The sequence below is a fragment of the Triturus cristatus genome, chromosome 6 (assembly GCF_964204655.1).
Source record: "Triturus cristatus chromosome 6, aTriCri1.1, whole genome shotgun sequence".
Taxonomy (NCBI): Eukaryota; Metazoa; Chordata; class Amphibia; order Caudata; family Salamandridae; genus Triturus; species Triturus cristatus.
In genome coordinates this window covers 1646300759-1646323652 of record NC_140589.1, presented here as the reverse complement: position 1 = coordinate 1646323652, position 22894 = coordinate 1646300759, and positions in this window count along the sequence as shown.

Here is a 22894-nt window from a genome sequence, read left to right as displayed (position 1 = left end):
CTGGTGTCGGGGACGGTTCGCTCCCCGTTTGTCGGGGTCGTGGTCGGCAGGTTTCCGTCCCGGGCCGAGGTCCCTTCGGCTCGGGGTGGAGGGGTCTCGGGTTCTGCCCAGGCTTTCAGGGCTTTCTGCATTTCTTCCTTGGTGCCCAATCCTGTGGTTGGGATCCCTTTGTCTTTGCAGAATTGTTTGAGTTCCTTGTGGGTGTATTCCTCCAGTTTCTCCAACTGGAAGGTTGCGGCCACCGTTGCTTCTTGGCCATCCATGGTTCCCTTTTTCTCTTCTCGTCTGGTCAGGTAGTGGTTGCGTTACTTGCTTGTACGATTGCGTTTGCTCGGATCCCGTCGCTGGCCACCAAATGTTGGAGGGAGGCCCACCGGGTAGTCGGGGAGACTAGTCCGGGCACCTTCCTACCGCAAAGTTATAGCCAAGCGCCGCTGAGAAGCCCCCTCGGGGAGGTCTTTCTCCTATGATCGTACTAGGCCCAGTAACACCACCACACAGGACTCAATAGCAGTTGCGAGATTAGATTCTTTATCGGCAGTAGTACGTGCAATATTTACAGAGGGATCGAGGGATCCTATCAGAGTCTCAATGTTCGTTCAAGAGGATAGGGTAGCGGGACAGTCTTAGTGCCAGCCAGGCACGGGAGGCCTCTGCGCCAGACCTTGGGTGCTGGTCTCAGAGCGGCTCGGACGTGGAGAGCCGCGACGTCGTCTGCAGGGCTCGGATGGTAGTTCCGCTTAGGTCGAGCCGCGACGAGGTCAGCTGGGCTCTGGTGGTAAGGTTCAACAAGGTCGGGCCGCGACAGCGTCAGCAGGGCCCCAAAGGTTCGTGAAGGTCTTTAAGCACGGTGGAGCCGCGACGTCGTCAGCAGGGCTCAAGTGGTGGTTCAGGGTGAGTCTTCTTCCGTAGGGTCAGCCGCGATCCGATCAGCAGGGCTCTTGACTCCAGGATACAACTACTGCCCTGTTGTCGGGTCGCCCCAGATATAGGACGGGAGCCCTTTGATGTCCGGACCCGTGCGCCCGGAGGGGGCGGAGAGGCCGGGTAGGGAGTGGCCAGACGCCCAGCAGGGGAGGCGCCAGGCCCCATAGAGCTGTGGGGTGATCACACCTAGGTGTGGAGAGACGGTAGGGGGTCCCATCGATACTGCCCTCCGCCGGGAGTGGGAAGGGCTCACGTGGTATCCCCCGGGCCAGGGGTTGGCGTCTCGATGTCGGGCCTCGCTGGGACCGAGGCCGGGTAGAGCAGGGTCATACAGGCGGTCACGTGGAGTGACGTGCAATCCAAGATGGAGGAGTCCCGAGGTGCATGGGACCTCGTGCGGCTTAGCGCGGGGAAACAGGACCACGCCACGAGGCCGGCTCCCACAACTGTGTATTTTATTCTTTGTTGGTTCTGTTTTTGATTGCTTGTATCTGTATCCCTCTTGATGTATAAACTGTGAAGCGCTCTGATACCCGCGGTGGTCATGGTCGCGCTATAGAAAACGTTCTAAATAAATAAATAAAATAATCAGTTGTTTTGAGAATCTCTGGTAAAGATCCACCTGACCAAAAGACGTTACTAGACATTGAAGGATAAGCTCCAAACCTTGAAAGGTCACCACCCGCCTCACTGATAATCATACGTATCCATCCGGCAAGTGTTGCTGTGGAAACTGGTTTATGAGGTTTCACATAGGACAAAAGAAGTTGGTCAACTCCATGCACCCTGCATTCTAAAATCTTACTTTCATGCATCTGAGAAGCCGATCATGATGTAGCCATCACAATACCACTGATACGATAGTTGATTTCTAAAACAAGAGAATACTATTTACAGACATCCGCATGAGAAATATACTATTTATTATTTACTCGTCACAGAATCCCTTTCTGTGCCTTGCTGGAAGGGAGATATCTTAACTAACCAATGTTGGCACGTGTAACCTATAGGTTACACAAAGATGAGATCTCTACAGCTGGAGCATTAACTGACTGACATATATCTCTGTCTGAATGGAAGGAAACTTTGACCAACAGGCCCGGCTCAAGGAAGTTTTATTTGGGTGGGCCAAGGATGCATTCGGGTGGGCCATTGAGCCCCCAATTGATACTTATATGCCAGGCCTGCTTCAGGGCCCTCCTTTATCTCTGCTTAGTCTTACAAGGGCACAGTAAAACACATTTTTGTCTTGCCAAATCCCTTTCTTAATGTTATCGCTTTTTTTTTCTTTGTAATGTTCCTTTGATGGGAAGAGGAGGTTTATGAGGTTGGAGTATCATGCAAGTGACACTTCTCGGGCTCTCCATCATGACCTCCTCCTCAGATTACCTCACTATCACCCTCCACCAGCGCCCCTCATCTCTCCATAGCCCCCCATTAACCTCCTCCTCGGATTCCCTCACTGCCATCCTGCACCAGCGCCCCTCCTCTCTAACCCTGGGCGTGACACTACGCTTCGCCCACGTAGTGTACGTAGCGCTGCCTGCTTCGCAGTTTTCGAAGTAGGCGAAGCAGGCAGTGCTACGCACACGCCAGGGCGAAGCGTAGCTGCCTGCCACCCACCTCCCGCCCGCCCTCCTTTTAAAACATACCCTAATTGTAAATGAAATAAAAGTAAAGACACTTACCTGAAGCGCAGCGTCTCCGGGGCTCCCTCTTCCTGGTTTCCAACTTCTTCTTCTGACAAATGCGCATGCGCGGACGCCCGCGCATGCGCAGTTCTCGCAAGAAAAATTTCCCCGTACGACTCGTATCCGGTCTTTTTACCGTACGAATCGTACAAGTGCCGTACAAACTGCCAAGTACGATTCGCATGGGAAAAAGTCCATACGAATCGCATTGGGAATATTTCCCCACACGTCCTCGGGTCGGAAAATGTGCCCGACACGTCCCCGGACGATTTACCGTACAAATGTGAAAAGTGAAGTCCGACCGCGGAAGTACGATCCATCCCGTGCGTCCGATGTTACAAGCGGATGGAAAAAACACCGTCCGCACCGAACTCCTATAGCAACCATGGAGACATGTGCCCGCACCCCCCCCAGCCCCCGTATGTATGCGCCCAACCACCCCCCCAGCACCCGTACGAGTAGAACCCCCACCCGTGTATGAACACCCGTGTATGTACGAGTCGAACCCCCACCCGTGTATGTACACCCGTGTATGTACGAGTCGAACCCCCACCCGCGCATGTATGGAGCGTACCCTCACCCCAACCGTGTATGTACGGCCCATACCCTCACACGCGTATGTATGGAGTGTACCCCCACCACAACCGTGTATGTACAGACCGTACCACCCCCCGTATGTATGGAGCGTACCCCTCACCCCAACAGTGTACGTACGGACCGTACCCCCACCCACGTATGCATGGAGCATACCCCCACCACAACAGCGTATGTACGGACTGTACCCCCACCCCCGTATGTATGGAGCGTACCCCCACCACAACAGTGTACGTATGGACCGTACCCCCACCCGCATATGCATGGAGCGTACCCCCACCACAACAGCGTATGTAAGGACCGTACCCCCACCCCGTATGTATGGAGTGTACCCCCCACCCCAACAGTGTATGTACGGACCGTACCACCCCCCGTATGTATGGAGCGTACCCCCACCCCAACAGTGTACGTACGGACCGTACCCCCATCCGCGTATGCATGGAGCGTACCCCCACCTCAACAGCGTATGTATGGACCGTACCACCCCCCGTATGTATGGAGCGTACCCCCCACCCCAACAGTGTACGTAAAATGTAAATGTAAATTGTAAATTGATACTTGTATAGCGCACTACTCACCCGCAAGGGTCTCAAGGCGCTTGTACGAATACCGCTGTGGAACCCTTCCTGGCTTTCCCTGTGAGGCGTCCACTCCTGGGCACCCCCAAGGTGGAGGCCAGGCATCCTTAGCGTTGTGGGGGCCGTTGTGGAGATTAAGCAAGCTATTGCCCAGAGTTGCAGAGTGGGACTCCATGTTTGGAATGGCACCGAGGCGAGAATTATCAGGTCCGTGGAATTTTTGAGCCCAAGACCCACCGAGGCGGGGAATTGAACCCTGGTCCCGGGCTAGACCTCTGCATCAGGGTCTGCCACTCTAATCATTGAGCCACACTTCTCCTACGTACGGACCGTACCCCCACCCGCGTATGCATGGAGCGTACCCCCACCACAACAGCGTATGTACGGACCGTACCCCCACCCCCGTATGTATGGAGTGTACCCCCCACCCCAACAGTGTACGTACGGACCGTACCCCCACCCCCGTATGTATGGAGCGTACAACCCACCCCAACAGTGTACGTACGGACCGTACCCCCACCCGCGTATGCATGGAGCGTACCCCCACCACAACAGCGTATGTACGGACCGTTCCACCCCCCGTATGTATGGAGCGTACCCCCCACCCCAACAGTGTACGTACGGACCGTACCCCCGCCCGCATATGCATGGAGCGTACCCCCACCACAACAGCGTATGTACGGACCGTACCCCCACCCCTGTATGAATGGAGCGTACCCCCCCAACAGTGTACATACGCCGTACCCCCACCCCCGTATGTATGGAGCGTACCCCCCACCCCAACAGTGTACGTACGGACCGTACCCTCACCTGCGCATGGATTGAGCGCACCCCAGGCCCCAACACCTGCACCTTCACCCAACATCGCGCATGTCCGAGTTGTACCAAGCCAGAGACAAGGACAGCACTTACAACAAAATGGCCGATGTACACACCGTACACACACTAAAAACACACGTACACAACCAGGACAAAGCAAAAAAACACAAGAAGACTCCATTCGAAGCGCACAAAGCCACAAAACATGTCCAACAAGCACAAATACAACACATTCACTGACCTGCAACTGCCAAACTCCCAAACAGAGGCCCAAAACACAACCACTCCTAATAACACACCCACCCAAAGTTCAAACACAGCCACACCCACCAATGGACCAATAAAAAGGCCCAACACACACAAACCATGATCCTTTGCAACAGACCCACTGCTGCCAGACCACACAGAGAAACAACTGCACCATACTACAACCTCCACTACACCTTACACCTGCACACCTTCACACAACCACCTTCACAAACACCCCCTCATCACATTCACACACACACCCAAACAACCACAGCCACACACCCACAACTATCCACACCCACACCCCCCACAACCATCCACACCCACACCCCTCACCATGCCCACTAACAAGAATCCAAAGTTCACTAGCCAAGAGTTGGAGGTCCTTGTCGACGAAATCCTCAGAGTCGAGCCACACCTCTTTGGAACATTGGTTAGACAGACAAGCATTTCCGAAAAAACAGCCATGTGGCAGAGGATTGTCGATGCTGTGAATGCTGTTGTGGCCACCAGAAGGACCAGGCATGAATGCCAAGCCAGGTGGTACGATCTGCGGAGGAGGGTCCGAGCCAAAATGACCGATGACCACAACCAGGCCAACATCACTGGAGGAGGGCCGCCCCGCAGACGCGTACAATACCAACCCTGGGAGGAGAAGGTGATGGCCATACTGCCGGTGGTGGCAGTGGACGGAGTAGAAGGACTCCGAGAGCCTGGTGAGTACACAAACAATTCACCTCACATGGGGGGAACGTCATCCACAACCAAACTCACAATCATGCACGCAACCACCCCAAGCAATCGCATGACTCAACCACACTCCATAACCACGCACATGCCACTAGCGCCACCATGCCCCATGCACCCAGCTGGACAATCCCAAGTCACAGGCCACAGAAAACAACAACACAAGACACGGTAACCCGGATGGCGGGAGTGTGGGCCTCAAAAATCACATAGTGCAACTCAGAAGCAGACAACAATGCCCTCTGCCCATATGGCCTAGGTCACAGCCAGACAAACAGTGTGTCCCCACACAGGAAAGACTTGCCTGCAAATGGCGGACGCCTTGCATTAAGACATGGGGTTGAAGGCACCTTTTTGCACATGACAGCAGCCAATGAACAGCCAACACTGTGAAAGAGTGGCAGCACACACCACCACAGCAGCAGCGCAGACACAGACACTACACCCAATGGGTGCCTGGAGATCAGAAACAAACTCACATGAACAAGCCAAGGGCCATTCAAAGATCTGCAAAAAGTGTGTGCCTAGGAAACTGGGCTGAGGTGACAGAGGGTGACACACAGAGGGAGGGAGAGGGGGAGAGAGAGGGAGGGAGACACAGGGAGACGGACAGAGGGAGGAGGCTGACACAGGGAGGGAGGGAGAGGGGGACAGAGAGGGAGTGAGAAAGGGAGACACAGGGAGACCAATTCAGCCTTGGGTGGTGTGGGAATGTCTGCTCGTCAGCAGGTGGACTGCGTGCATGTAGACAAGGGTGGCCAGTGCCTGAATCCCCCTCTCTTCTCCATGGCAAAACACTGGGCCATGTCTCAACCTGTGCACGAGCACAACGACAGCTACCTGCATTATATAAGTGTGTGGAACAACTCCATGTGCCCACGTACAGTGCAACATGGAAGGCGCCAATGCATGGCTCGCCACACCTGCTCACTCCACTGCTGACTGCAGTCACAATTGACGCAGCAAGTAAGACTGTGTCACACATAGGTAAAGTCTCAAAAGCTGTGGACAAGGGATATACTCATGCACAAGTGCACTGTGAGTGGAATGCAAGACATATCCAAATACCCAGAGGAAATGTGCAAACTTTGAAACTAATGAAACATGGATGTTGCATGGAACAATAATAACATTGTCTCTCACTCACACAGGTCAACGTCGTGGATCACCCCCCAACACTGGGGGGGAAGACTCACAGGACCCGGCTCTGCAGGATGACGATCCCACCGGCAGCGACGACTCTCACCACTCTGTAGACGACCCCGACCAACCTGGCCCCTCTGGTGTCCAACCACCTGCAGCACCTGTGTCAGGTACAACTGGGCCAACCACCACCCCCACTCCTGCCACATCCCAGGAGACACCCCGGATCCCTGCCCAACCACCACAACGCAGCCAGGCTGACCAGGAGGAACACGGTGTACCGGGCACCCAGGAGGAGGCAGGCGACAACGCAAATGCCACCCCTCAGGGGTCCCGGAGAACCGATGTGCCGACAAGGGCAGGCCAGGTGCAAGTGGGCAGGGGTGGTGGGAGTGGAGGACGGCGGAGGCGCGAGCCTGACCAGTTGGCTGCGGAACCGGTATATTCCCATGTATGAATCATCCTGGACACATACCGGCAGGACACCACGGGCATGAGCCAGGTTGTGTCCACCCTCAACGAGATGAAGGGGACCCTCGAGGAGATCAAGACCCAGCAGGCCCAGCAACATGCGGAGCAACATGCCTGTCAACTGCGACAACAAGGGCGGATGGAGGACAGACAGGCTGAGCTCGTGACGGTGCTCACGGGAATTAACCGTTAACTCCGTCGGATAGCCGACAACATGGGCAACCCTCCCTGTGCCACCAGGCGAAGAACATCACCACCCACAGGGAGGGATCAGGAGGAGGAGGATACATCCGACGGAGCATTCCAAGCATCGTCACGGCCTGCTTCTGAGGGTTCCCGCAGGAGGGCGGGTCGTCCACGGAAAGGACCGTGAGGGTCGGCGCAACATCACCATCTCCCAGGACACCTGGACTGGCACCTGGCCCACTGGACCAACAGCAGCACATCAGCAAATGACATTCTTTGCCACATGGACTTGCTGGTCACTGTCTGACCAATGTTGACAACGACTGTGGCATGGACTCTGATGATTTCCAATGGCAAGGACACCAACTACCCCAGTGAACTTTGGATTCCACACACCCGGAAAGCCCCTCTTGTCATCCCCCCCCCAACACGTACCCCAACACAAATAAAAACGTACACGATAAAGAGATAATGCCTACAGTTTGCATTATTACCTTACATGTGTCTTGTAAAGTCTAACCATGCCTGAGTTCTCATATGACTTCAACCATGCACACCCTGGAGCCTGAGACTGGCACAGGACACACATGGGTCACAATGTATTAGGCAAGACAGACATGGAGCACCATACACACCCGTGATGGGCCCAATCAGCTGAGGGGGTGGCCGCACAACCGTGCCGACAGACATATTGAGTACAGCAACAGTCATGCACAGAGGTCAGGGATCATGTGGAGTGTCCTGGGGGGCACCCAGGTAAGTGTAGACAGGTGGCAGAACCATGTCCTGCTAGCTTGAGTCAGGTGGATGCAGAGAATGGTGGCCTGGCCAACGTTGGATGCATGGGGATGGCACATGTCACAATAGGTTTGCATCTGTATTTATTCCGGCTCTCACTCCATACTCACCAAGATCCGGGCCGAGCAGGACCGATCCAGGTACCTTGCGGGAGTGTGCGAGCATGGAAGTAAGTAGTTTCCCTTTACCATCGCGTCCCTCTGGTCCCAGTGAGTTTCTTTTACGAGTACCCAGACCAACAAGGTTCTCTTATTTATCTACTCCCATAGATACTATAGCTCACTACCCCCCTCTCGGACCCATGACGCAACAAATACTGGTTTACTGAGTAAGAATTCAGCCCCCTTTTTTTCCATGTTGTTGTTGTTTTTAGTACCAAATTGATAGTCATGCACTGGAGCAACAGCGCCTGGCAAACACCATGTGTGCTCATTTCAGCATGTACTCCACTGGCACGAGTCCGCTATATATGTATATATGTGTGTATATATATTTTTAAAGGCAAACACTACGGCTAATATAGCCCACGCCGACAGCACATCGCTGGCCGGCTAGTCAATACATTGTTATTTTGACTTCACTGACACAATTTGTGCGCAGGACCACTACGAAAACACGTTGATAAAAGTACAGGTCCCACAGCTCACACAGAGCACCACTCTCTTTTTTTGTGTGGGAGTCTTGATAACCACTTAACGTTATTTGACACCCACTCCTCCTTCACAGCATGGGCCAACCAATTGTGTTCACCTGAATCACGTAAAGCATAAGATATTCAAGTGACACAATGTGTCTATATGTATATGTCTTTATGTGTGTTATGTCTGTTTTTTCCTTTTACAGGCGTTACTGGCACCTTAATTACAGGATGGCTCATGCGGTAAAACAGTGAGTCCTACCGCTCTAACACACCATTGGTTTGGGTGCACCTTAGCGTGTGCATACCGCCGTGGTGTTCCCTATGGTCCTGATGAATGCTTAGCCGACTGGGCTCATTAAGCAGAAACATGTTGACCTTCCCCCATTTGGATAAGCCTTGTCCCACCTAATTGGCCGGCTTCTGTCCAACCCACTTGTTTTTAGTTCGGTATTTGGTTTGCCAAAATTAAATTGGTTATTGGTTAAAACCACTCACCTTTTAAATTTTTCACTAAATTTTTCACTCCCCTTTCCATCAAAAACCAGCTCCGCTGTAGTTCAGGCGTTGTAGCACACCAGAGAGGCATTCGGCCTCTCTGGTGGAACCCGATGATGAAGCATGTCACCAACTAGGTTGGTGAGTGAGGGTTCTCTTAAAAACACAACTTTTTGCTCACGCTGTTACTTCTAGTTTGCTCCTTACTTTGTTCACTCTTTTGTTGTTGATGTATCATTAACCATGGGGGATCAAGAGTGACTGTCCCTCACCCTCTCGTTGTTATTGTGACATGTCACAATACCCACACAGTCATGGACATCATGCACAATACAGAGTCTAATCCCACACAAACAGATTGCATCTTGCTACTCTACACATAGACACATAGCCACTATCACTGAAACCCATGCCAGACATGCCGTATGCACCGTGGCAACACACCAGCATTGACTGAGAAGAGGCACCTTGGAGGCATAGGGACACCTTTATTAGTCATGTATTCCGGAATGCAGAGGCAACTCGGAGTACACATACACAGGTCATGTGGATTAACATGTGGGTCCAACACTGGCACCCCCCTTCTGCACCACAAATGCGTGATATCCATGGAACGGGCACACAAGTGTCGGGTAACAGCTAAACACCCCCTGCTGCTCACAGAGAGGCTGCCATGCACCATTGATCCTCTGATGTGGAAGTCCCAGACCATGTCAAGCCAATGCACACCGTATGTGTCCGAGGGCAGTGTTACACACATTGATGCCATCATCACAATCCACTATCCTATTACAGATGACTGTCAACAAGTCTGACCATCTATTCAGGTGTATCCAGCTACATGTAATGTGTTCCATGGTGATGCGACATGTCTGCAGAGGAACCAAACATCGACAGGGGCAGTGTGCACACATCGTAAACAACTGCCACACCCAATACACCCCTGATGCATCCCTTACCCTAAGGAGACTTCCAAACTTGTCCGTGCGTGTAACGCTGAGTCAGCACACGATGACGTGTCCATGAGGAATAGCAGTGCCACAACAATGCAACCAGCAGACGGCATGCGCAAGTACCTGGGGATGAGAGACACACAAGAAGTCAGCCACAAAAAGCACAGCCACTTGCATGTGCATGTACTCGACACATGTAAGGATGACAACATGCTAGGTCACAATTATGACTGGGGAAATACACTCATCACTGGCACCATCACTCGAGTGACACATCCACACACACCTCTGATTCACGTGGCATACATGCAGATGGACACACACATCGCAACACATGCCACACGGGGGGACCAATGCATGCACAATCAGACACTGGTACTCACCACTAAGCAAAGAAGTCGCGTATGAGCCGACTCCGGATGTCTTCTTGCGGAACCACATCCTTCACATCACTAGCCCCATTGCCAAGCCCTTCGTCCTCCACGGGTGGATGGTCCTGATCATCTTGATCCAGGATGAGTGGCACAGCTTTCTCAACTGCCATGTTGTGCAGCATGCAGCAGACCATGAAGATTTTGCAGACCTTCAACGGGGCATATGGGAGGGCGCCGCCGGTCTTGTGGAGGCACCTGAATCGGCTCTTCAGAAGGCCAAATGTCCTCTCTATCACTCGCCTTGTCCGGCCATGGGCGGTGTTGTAGCGGAGCTGGGCCGGCGTGCTGGGGTTGAGGAGAGGTGTGATCAGCCATGGCATGTTGGGATAGCCAGCGTCCCCTACATGGAAACCACATGGACATAAGTAGGACAGGAGAAGCGGTCGGGCTGGAAGTCTACGCAAAATACAGGACAGACAGAGTGTACCCACCAACAACACATGCTCGTTCGTTGCGCAGCTGCGTCATCATTTCAGGCACCCTGCTACGCCTCATGATGTAGGCATCGTGTGCTGATCCTGGAAAACGAGCACAGACATGTGAAATCACCATGTTGGACAGACACACCACAAGGGCATTGATGGAGTGGTAGTGCTTGCGATTCCTGTACGCTACCTTCTGTGCCTGTGGTGGTACCAAAGCCACATGTGTCCCATCTATGGACCCAATGACATGGGGCATCCCTCCCAGGGCATAGAATCCACGCTTGACACCCGTCAACAGTTCAGGAGTCGGGAAATGGATGAACTCATCCAGGTGAAGCAAAATGGCCTCTAAAAAATCATGCAGCACACGGCTGAACATGCTCTGGGACATGCCACCAACAGGGGCTATGGTATATTGAAAGGTACCCATGGCAAGAAAATGTAGGGCTGCCATTACCTTCAGCTTGGGTGTCAGTGCCGTAGGATACCTGTGCAGCGGTTGCAGGTGTGGTGCCAGCCTTGCCGTCAACCTCTCAATCAACGGTTGGGGGAAGCGGTAGCAGCGTATACAGTCATTCTCCCGCATGTCAGCCAAGTCCGGAATAGGTCGGGGAAGAGGTGGCGCTCTGCAGTAATTTGGAAGTGACAAGGAAGAGTGAGTGCACTACAACAACAATTTATATGTACTGAGCACATGTTAATCTGTCAATACACATATGCTACATAGGGAGTCAGGTATGTGCTACATGCCCTGGACACGTATGGCTGCCAGGTGACACTCCTACCAAGACCCAGCTACACACCGAGATTGTGAACCTCCACATCCCATGGCATGGGACTAGCTGTGTCCCAGTGTAAGTGAACAGCCAGACGCAATACAGGAGTGACGTACATCAACATATCAGCAGAAGTAGGATGTTGATTGCAGAGACAGGTAGCGGAACACTAGAGCCACAGGTCACATGACATTACACTAGGACAGCCCACACACCTTGCCATGAAGGTGTACATGTCATGACTGCCTACACATACATTGATAGGATGCAGGCAGGTCCTTGTTACGCTACTCCGTGTCCCATGCATACATACACACCTTACATCCGATACCACATGTGGCCTGGTATGCATCACAGTGTGCCATGGCCATCTACACACAGACACATGTTGGTTGACTCAACAGCAGATGCTTTTGAGGGAACACCAACATCAAGCTAATGTGAACACACCACACATTCATGACATAGTCTCATCGTGCACCATGGGTAGTCACATGTCTGGTGTGGTAACCCCTGTAGCGGGCATCAGGGGACACTTGCATGTGTTGTTGACTGTGCCATGCCAGTGACGCTCATCTCAAGTGTGCTGTACGACATGCACACATTTCAAAGGAGTGAAGGGCATGTCTGGCACATATAGCACCGTCACACATAACATCTGTACACTTCTCATCATACATCTATTGCCTTCACAACTCATGAGTAATGTGCCACCTCACAGCCATTCACACCTGTGCCCCACACATGTAGTACTGGCCAGACAATCTCTATTGCTCTATTCCTTTCTGTGTGCTGCCTGTCACCACTGTAATGTGTGTAAGGCACCGTACATTCGCCCTGAGGGCGTGTGTACGTTCCCCATCACTATGGGAGTGCTGCCGTAGGCCTACCCATAGTGATAGTGAGCGTACGCGCGTGTGTACGGTCCGTATCACTATGGGTACGCATACGCGAGCACACCCATAGTGATAGTGAGCGTACGTGCGTTTGTACGGTCCGTATCACTATGGGTACGCATACGCGAGCACACCCATAGTGATAGTGAGCGTACGCGCGTGTGTACGGTCCATATCACTATGGGTAGGCATACACGAGCACACCCATAGTGATAGTGAGCGTACGCGCGTGTGTATGGTCCGTATCACAATGGGTTTGATCGGAGCGTACACACGCCTGTACGCTCACTATCACTATGGGTGTGCTCGCGTATGCGTACCCATAGTGATACGGAGCGTACACACGCCTGTACGCTCACTATCACTATGGGTGTGCTCGCGTATGCGTACCCATAGTGATACGGAGCGTACACACGCCTGTACGCTCACTATCACTATGGGTGTGCTCGCGTATGCGTACCCATAGTGATACGGAGCGTACACATGCCTGTACTGGCCGTTGCTATGCATTTGGGGTGCCCCAGGGCCCCAGAACGCACCGTACATGTGTGTGAATCTCCAAATTACATAGGGGACACATGAGGGACAAGTCTAAAGGTCTGCATGCATGCTGGTTGTCATGGAGACCAAGTTTAAAGTATGATTTTTTTCCAGCAGGTGCAAAGCAAAAGTCGGTTTGAATGAATCTACTTTGTTGCAAAGTGGTTGTGGAGTTGACATCATGCTCAAGAAGAAAAAAAACAAACCCACTGACTGTGCTAGGTTTAAAGGGATTGGAGGAAACATAGGATGCAAATGTGAGTGACCAATCACTCTGTACTCCTGTGCATGCAACAGGCCAGCAAGGCTGATAAAAGGCACCCAGGTCCCATGAGAGAGCACTTGCCTGCACATATTTGGATTCAACTACACTGCTGCTGCTCGTGATTCCCTGGCACCATGTCAAGGTCTGTGGAGAGGGCCCAGCCTTTCACCCTGGAGGAGAATCTGGCATTGCTGGATGTGATCCTCCTACAGTACCCCTTGCTGTATGGCCGGCCAGGGTATCAGGTGAGTGCTGAGTGCACTAGCACAGACTGTGTCCCTTTTTTGTGACTGTCACTTCTGGCATTGTGTCCAGGTGTGACACACATGCATTGTACTGTAGAGTGGGTCCCAGGGGGGGGAATGCCTGATGTCTCCCAGCCAGAACATGCTGTGGTGCATGTCTGCTGTCCTCACTTGCATTGTGTTCACAGTGAAAATCACTGCATGGTGCATGCCACATTCTGCCTCTCTAATCCTCCTTGGAATGTTGTTTCTACAGTCCTCATGTGATTCTGTGTTCACCCCAGTGTGACAGGTGACTGTACCCACAGATGTGTGTTTGTGTCGTGCAGCTGTGCTGAGAGTGTCCACATGATGTGTTCGTACCCTGGACATCGGTGTGTGTGTAAGTCCCCTGTCATGTGGGTGGGTGCATATGTGGAGGGTAGCACCCCAGCTGCATGAGGGATGGGTATACCCTGGCCATCTGCTGTGTGCAGGGAACAGTGATGTGTGTCTGCCGTGATGAGCCATCCCCACACCTGTTACCCCACCCAGTCTAGTGGCACATGTGCAGAGTGAGGTTTGTAGCTGCAGTTGCCAATGGCAGGTGAATGTCCTGTGCCTGTGTGTGTCTGTGTACTCTGCTGAGGTAGCGTCAGTGGCCTGGTGCATGTGACTGCTTTGAGGTGCTGCACATAATCCTGGTGTAGCTTGTGATGCACAGTGTGAGCCTGGATCATTGATTGTGTCGTTGCCCTCATTCCACCTGTGTACTTTAAATGGCACGTACTGCTTTTGCCCTTCCCCAGAGGATAATGTCCCTATGACAAAGGTGCAATGCGTTGACTGCATACTATGGCTTGTTGTAACCAGCAAATGTGTTCTAATATGTGTCTCTGTGACATGTGCCAGGTGTATTGATGTAGTGTCACTTGTTCATCCTCACAGGTAGGCGCCTCTGCCAAGAAGCAGATCTGGATGAACGCCGTCAGTGCCGTGAGGAGGACGGATGGTCGCAAGCGGCGCCTGGCCCAGGTGAGGAAACGCTGGCAGGATATCCGGTGCTGGACGCGGAGGATCGCACGGGTCCTGCTGGGGGACTCACCTGAGACCCATAAGAACCGTGGGCGCCACCGTCTAACCCACATCCACAAGCGTGTGCTGGCAGTGGTCTTTCCAGACTTGGTCAGGCGCTTACGGGAGAAGCAGCACCAGGAAGGGGGTAGGTACATGTGTGTTTGTTGTGTGTCACCAGCATTTGTAAGTGCGCAGTTGCATGGATACACTGCCAGGGTTTAAATGTGCTGTGCAGATCCTGTTACCCACAGTATAGCGGTGCTCTCCTGCCTCCCTTCCCCTCCTTGCAATGTGTTCCCTGGTCTGTGTGTAGTCACTCCTTCACAAGGTTATCTAGGCTGGCAGTTTATCCACGTGACCAATGCCTGTAGCATAGCATCATGTGTGGGGGTGGTGTGTAACAGGTTTTGGGACCTTGCCTGTGCCCTGTCCAGTTCAGTACTTGTGGGTTCCATGTCAGTTGGCACTGATGCTGAGTCCAGACATGGGAGTTAGTCTCTCAAGTGTAATGCCTTACAGCACACATGTCCTATGTTGTGGCCTGTGACATGATGTGCATGAGTGTGCGATACGCATAGTGCAGGGATGGTGGCATGTGTTGCAGTCATTCCCATTCCGGACCATGGAGTTGTGTGGCCACTACTGTCCCCTGGGGCATATTTTCCTAGGTGTCATGTGTGTCATCACAAAATGTGGACACTCTCAGTGTCTACAGCATAGGTTGTGCTCTGTGCCATTGTCCCCTGGCACCATGTATATTGACGTAAAATGTAGTACAAGTGTCCACTGTACAGCCTGACCTGATTTTCCTTGTTCATACTCACGGTGGCCAGTGCCTGTGTGTCTTGTTACAATCATCTGATGATGCCCATTTGTACATGATTATTTGGACAGGCGCACCTTGGGTATTTTGTGTCCAATCCTGATTTTTTCCAGCCCATGTGTATTTCACCCAGACTAAGAGATGTAAGTGCTTCCTGTGTCTCAACAAATTGTCTCATGTAGGGGGTGGTTGGTGCGGGCAAGGCCTACATGTCAAAAACTGAAATCTCCTTGCTAGGTCTGGCCAGTGTGTGATGTTTGTCTGGACATACACTCAAGGTGCAGTGAGCCAGTCATGGTGGGCATGTTTTCAGTATTACCTATGCAGCATGTGCCTCAAGTTCATGGATATGGTCCCTGCTCATCCCTATTTTCGGCAACGCTGTGTGGTGCAGTTGCAGTGCTGGTTTGTCCCCAGAGCCTGGCTCCTCTGTCAAAATCCATTTCATGTCATTTGCAATTGTGTCATGCTCTCCATAGTTTTTCAGTGGCATGGTGGGTCAACCAACTGTGTGTTGCAGGGCCTACATATGTACCTTGTATTGTAGATATTACTCATCTTTCTTTTCAGGCTATGCACTGTAACCTATGTAGATTGGACTCATGTGACATATGTATACAGGTGTATGATTAATTCCTGTCTCTTCACCTTGCCCACAGCATCGTCGGGGGACACGGATGGAGACATCAGCACAGACCGAGCGGAGGGACCGAGCACCAGTGCCAGCAGTGACATCTTGGCTGGCACATCGAGTGGAACTGAGGCGGAGGGGAGTGAGGCGGAGGACCTGTCCACTGCCACCACAGAATATGAAGCTGACGGGTCCGAGGCTGAGCTCTCCGAGTGGGCGGAGGCTGCACCACCAGCTGACAGCGGCACAACATATCTCCCCGCCCCCTCCATTACCATCAGCCACCTCCCACTTGCTCGTGTCCCTTCCCAGCGTGCCCGGTCACCACATGTCTCCTTCCTGCCAGGCACCGCACCCCCTGCCCCTGTCTCCACTGCTGCCGCCAATGCCGAGTCTGTGGACATCCAGCGGCAGTTGCAGGTTGGTCAGGCTGCGATGCTTAATGTCCTCCATGGCCACAGCCAAGTGCTGAACAACATGGAGGCATACTTGGAGGGCATTTTCTCATCGCAGGCTGACCAACGCAACTTGCTGAGGTCCATTGACTCGACACTGACTGCAGCAGTGGGTCTCCTGCAGCGTTTCGTCCAACCCCCTACCCCTGACCCATCCACACTTCCCACTCCCATGCCTGTCCCACGTACACCCAGACGTCAGCATGCACCCACCACAACAGACACAGGCACCACACCAGCAGGGAAGGTCAAACGCACACCTCCTGGCACGCACACACAGGGTGAAGTAGGCACACCCACTGGGTCGGGGGGCAAACGTAAGCCACGCAGCCAGAGTGGGAGTCCGCATTCCACAAAATCCACTCCCTCCAAATCCCCTCCCCTCAGCTCTCCTGGCCAAAAGTTGGGTACAGGGTCAGTCCTGCCCAGTCTGTCCATCAGCCCCAGTGTGGCACCACCCCGCAAGCGGTGGAGGCAGGACACCGGCAGGGGAGTTGAGTCCCCCCCCCGTCCACACCCTCCCCCAGTGGCGCTGCGACCCATCCCTCCGACCCCCCCCCCTCCTTGGGGCCTGTGGTTCCTTCGGGTGCAGGGGAGTCGCTGGAGGACCTTGCTAAGGTGTGCAGCGCCATCCTGACCTCCGCCTTTGGCGCTGCCCCACCCCCTGTGGTGGAGTCCTCCGTCCCTGCACCCACGACGCCTACCCTTCGCCCTCATGTCCCTGCGGTGCCTGGTCCTTCCCCCCCACATGATGCCCCCCCCTCTGGAAGACAAAGGAGTCTGACTGGTCAGGCAAGCTAGGGGACACGCGTCCCACTGTGTGCCCCACCTGGATTTGAACTTTGGATTGCCCTATGGGCATTGTACATTTTGAACTTTCAAGGGACAAACAGATTTTTGGATGCTGAATAAAGCAATTTCTTTTTCCTTAGTACACTACTGTTTATCTGGTATTGCTGTTGGTGGACCTGCTCCATTATTTTGGGTGGTGATAATGTGTTGGGTGTGTGGGAATTGTAGTCTTGTGCTGGTCATAGTGTGGACCCTGGTATCTGTGTGCCATCACAAGCTGTTGGCTACATAACTTTGTTCATGTAAGCAGTTACTGCATGGTGACATCGTCCCAAGGTGTGTTCCTTCCTCTGTGTAACCTGACATCTTTCCTGCAGGGTCATTCCAATATGTGGTGCTGAGCTGTGTCTACATTGGCTGGGTGTGTGACGGACTCGTTAGACTTTGGCCATGCATGCTGAGCGATGTCTCCACCTGCATCATTCGTGGCGTCCTTGGTGGTCACTGTACTTGTGTATGTAGACTGTTGACATGACTTCATGTGGACATGTTTTATTTTCGGCGCTATGCATGTGTATACTCCCAGCCTCGCACACATGTGGTACATGTACTGCAGGATCTTTGTGCACCTGACTGACATTTGTGGGCATTGGATCTGTGGGTACTCCACCCTTTTCTTTGCCGGGGCACTGCTGTGAGTGTTAGGCACCCACCCCTCCTGTGTCTGGGCACTGCTGGGAGGATTCTGCACACACCCCTCTTATGTCTGGGCACTGCTGGGAGTGTTAGGCACCCACCCCTCCTGTGTCTGGGCACTGCTGTGAGTGTTAGGCACCCACCCCTCCTGTGTCTGGGCACTGCTGGGAGGACTCTGCACACACCCCTCTTATGTCTGGGCACTGCTGTGAGTGTTAGGCACCCACCCCTCCTGTGTCTGGACACTGCTGGGAGGACTCTGCACACGCCCCTCTTATGTCTGGGCACTGCTGGGAGTGTTAGGCACCCACCCCTCCTGTGTCTGGGCACTGCTGGGAGGACTCTGCACACACCCTTCTTATGTCTGGGCACTGCTGTGAGTGTTAGGCACCCACCCCTCTTGTGTCTGGGCACTGCTGTGAGTGTTAGGCACCCACCCCTCCTGTGTCTGGGCACTGCTGGGAGGACTCTGCACACACCCCTCTTATGTCTGGGCACTGCTGGGAGTGTTAGGCACCCACCTCTCCTGTGTCTGGGCACTGCTGTGAGTGTTAGGCACCCACCCCTCCTGTGTCTGGGCACTGCTGTGAGTGTTAGGCACCCACCCCTCCTGTGTCTGGACACTGCTGGGAGGACTCTGCACATGCCCCACTTATGTCTGGGCACTGCTGGGAGTGTTAGGCACCCACCCCTCCTGTGTCTGGGCACTGCTGGGAGGACTCTGCACACACCCCTCTTATGTCCGGGCACTGCTGGGAGGACTCTGCACCCAACCCTCCTATATCAGGATATGTACGCTTAGAACATACACGGGTGTGGGTTCGCTCCATGCATACGTGGGTGGGGGTATGGTCCGTACGTACACTGTTGGGGTGGGGGGTACGCTCCATACATACGGGGGTGGTACGGTCCGTACGTACACTGTTGGGGTGGGGGGTACGCTCCATACATACGGGGGTGGTACGGTCCGTACGTACACTGTTGGGGTGGGGGGTACGCTCCATACATACGGGGGTGGTACGGTCCGTACGTACACTGTTGGGGTGGGGAGTACGCTCCATACATACGGGAGTGGTACGGTCCGTACGTACACTGTTGGGGTGAGGGGTACGCTCCATACATACGGGGGTGGTACAGTCCGTACGTACACTGTTGGGGTGGGGGGTACGCTCCATACATACGGGGGGTGTTACGGTCCGTACATACACTGTTGTGGTGGGGGGTACGCTCCATGCATACGCGGGTGGGGGTACGGTCCGTATGTACACTGTTGGGGTGGGGGGTACGCTCCATGCATACGGGGGTGGTGTTACGGTCCGTACGTACACTGTTGTGGTGGGGGTACGCTCCATGCATACGCGGGTGGGGGTACGGTCCGTATGTACACTGTTGGGGTGGGGGGTATGCTCCATACATACGGGGGGTGTTACGGTCCGTACGTACACTGTTGTGGTGGGGGTACGCTCCATGCATACACGGGTGGGTGTACGGTCCGTACGTACACTGTTGTGGTGGGGGTACGCTCCATGCATACGCGGGTGGGGGTACGGTCCGTACGTACACTGTTGGGGTGGGGGGTACGCTCCATGCATACGGGGTGGTGTTACGGTCCGTACGTACACTGTTGTGGTGGGGGTGCGCTCCATGCATACGTGGGTGGGGGTACGGTCCGTACGTACACTGTTGTGGTGGGGGTACGCTCCATGCATACGGGGGTGGGGGTACGGTCTGTACGTACACTGTTGGGGTGGGGGTACGCTCCATGCATACGCGGGTGGGGGTACGGTCCGTACATATCCGTACCCACGCTGTGGAATGCTTGTGCGGGCCGTACCCAGGCCTTTGCCATGTGGATACGAGCCGTCCCACCATTGTTGGGGTGACGTAGGTGTGGGCGTGGTACGACTCGTACCCACGCTCTTAAGGCGTGGGTATGAGACGTACCTGTATTGTTGTGTTACCGGTTCGCGTCGTCAACCACTTCCGTTGTGGCGGGCGCTGGCTTTGCTGGACACGCCCCCACCCCCTCGTAGTGACCAGGGCCTGGGGGTCAGGTATGTCCAGGGCATGTGTGCTGTGTGACTTAGGTGGGGGTTTTGTGGCCTGCCCCTGCTCCTGCCCCCCCATTTCCCCCCTCCCTTTGTTGTTCTGACCTTCTGCGGCGTCTGCGTCGGAACCTGTAGAGGAGGTCGACTGCTATGAGGGCCGGGATGACACGTAGGTTCGGGTCCATGTCTGTCCGTCGCGTGCAGGTACTCCTTGTTCGCGTCGTCCTGATTTCCCGGCAGTTTTTGGCTGCTGGAAAATATTCTCCATGTGGGATGACGTCGGTGCGAATCGTAATTCCTGGTTCGTGAAAGGCAGGCTGCGTGCGTCCCGACGTCACGTCGGCGCTTTCCCGGATCACATTTGTATGTATATTTTCGTCGGTCGGTGTTTTGTACGATTCGTACGGAAATAGTATTTCCGTGCGAATCGTACTTCCATGTTTGTATATTGTTCCGACTGGGTACGCGTCAGACGGTGAATATGCTCCGTCCGACGGTTCGTACCCGGTTTTTACAGGATCGTAATCGGCACCCAAATCTTCTAATCCTGTAGACAAAAAGTTGTCTACCATTGTAGGTGAAAGTTGGAATACCTCGTTTAGAAGATTAATTGCACATAGATGTGAACTATCGCCTTCAGCATTGGTAGCATCAGCAATGTTCGAATCGGATGTTACCTGCATGCCTGATGTTTCCTCTCGTACCTCAGCAGTAGCAATTTGCGTCTGTGAGATCTCAATGAATGCCATCATCAGGATTGGTAGCCGCTGGGGACAACACAGAGCATGGGCCGTGACCGGGTCCAGTAGAGTATCGATATCCGTAGGCATGACTGATGGGAGTGTTAGACAGATGTCTAGCACGCATTCTTCACCGCAAAGCAGGCAGCGTAGAACAGGTAAGATGCAATCTTGCCAGATTGGTCTGATTGACAGAAACCATGTGGTATTTAATTCTCGTAGACAAGGTAAACACAAAATTTGGACGATGCGCTCACAACACTTCATCTCGAATAGAGCTCTCTCTATGGTGCCTGGAGTGACGCTGGTGCTTTGGCTTGCCATATCGCAGCAGTAGGAGAAAAAATAGGATCCCTGCAATGAGTGCTAAAAGGAGCGGCAGCCCACCAAACACAGAGTGCACGAAGTTTGGAAAAATCCTGAGGGCTGTCTAAAAAGGTGCTAACAGTCCTGTACATACGGTCTTAAATACATGTATAATACTGCTCGTATCAGACATGTTTAAGATACGACCTAACATTTCTGAGAAATGTACAGGGCAGTTTGTATACAAAAGGGCATGTATCGCGACAGAAGTCCTTGTGACTTGGAGATCATAGGTTTCTCTGGCCAAGGTCAGTGGCACTGTCTTTTGTAAAAGAATGGCTTTCATTCTGCTTAGAGTATCAATTCGTATAGAAGAGATGTTCAGTGAAGCCCATAAAGGCGACTCCCTGACTGTGTCTATTTGTGGAAACAAGACTTGCATACAGCAAGTGACACTGGATGTAACCGCAACTAGATAATGAATACCTGGCAACATGCCACAACAGCTGTGATCATTCAACATAATGTAATTCCCTGCAGCCGGTGAACCTTGCAGGTGGCAGGATAAGTTTGTAGTGGAACCATTACAGGCCCCGTGTAAGTTAATACCCACAGAAAGGAGAGAACCGCTCAGTGCGTGTTGACAGTTTTCACCGCTAAGAAACACTTCACGTTCCCCACTCCAACATCTATGTGTGTAAGGTAAATCCCAGGATGTCTTGATGTATTCTTTACCCAAACTTTCATATTTGCCTACTGGTATATGTTTTAGGCAATACTGAGAATGGAAAGTTGTAACAGGCAGAGTAATTTTACCATGTATGATCCACTCAGTAGCTGGTTTTTCTGCCACTGTGAATGGTAATTTTTCCAGTTTGTCAATGCTCAGCATGGTGTAGTCTGCTCCCCTTTGTGCCAGTCTGGTCTGTTTATCAGTGAGATTGAATTCTGAAAACAGTGACGTTGTGTTGATTAAACGCCAAGGCACATGGCCTGCACGCAAGTTTTGCAGCGTCCAGCCCAAGAGCATGATAGAACGTAGCTGAGACTGACCATGTTGCAACACGACCGGATGTATGACGTTACAACGCGTGCTGTTACAATGCATGCTGTTACAACGAAACTGTTACAACGCAAGTGGATTTACAACGCATGCCATTACAACGCAAGTCTTTACATCGACTTGCGCTAGATGGCGTGCTAACATTAGAAAAGTGTAATTTACTATTCCAACTCCAGTCCACTTAACAGTAGGGAAGGTGTTGGGATAGTAAACTACACTATTTGTAATGTTAGCACGCCATCTAGCGCAAGTCGATGTAAAGACTTTCATTGTAATGGCATGCGTTGTAAATCCACTTGCGTTGTAACAGTTTCGTTGTAATGGTAGTGCGTTGTAAAAGTTGCGTTGTAAAGGTTGTTCCCCACACAACCAAGTCTTGTTCCATGATGTCTATGACAGAAGACCCAAAGCT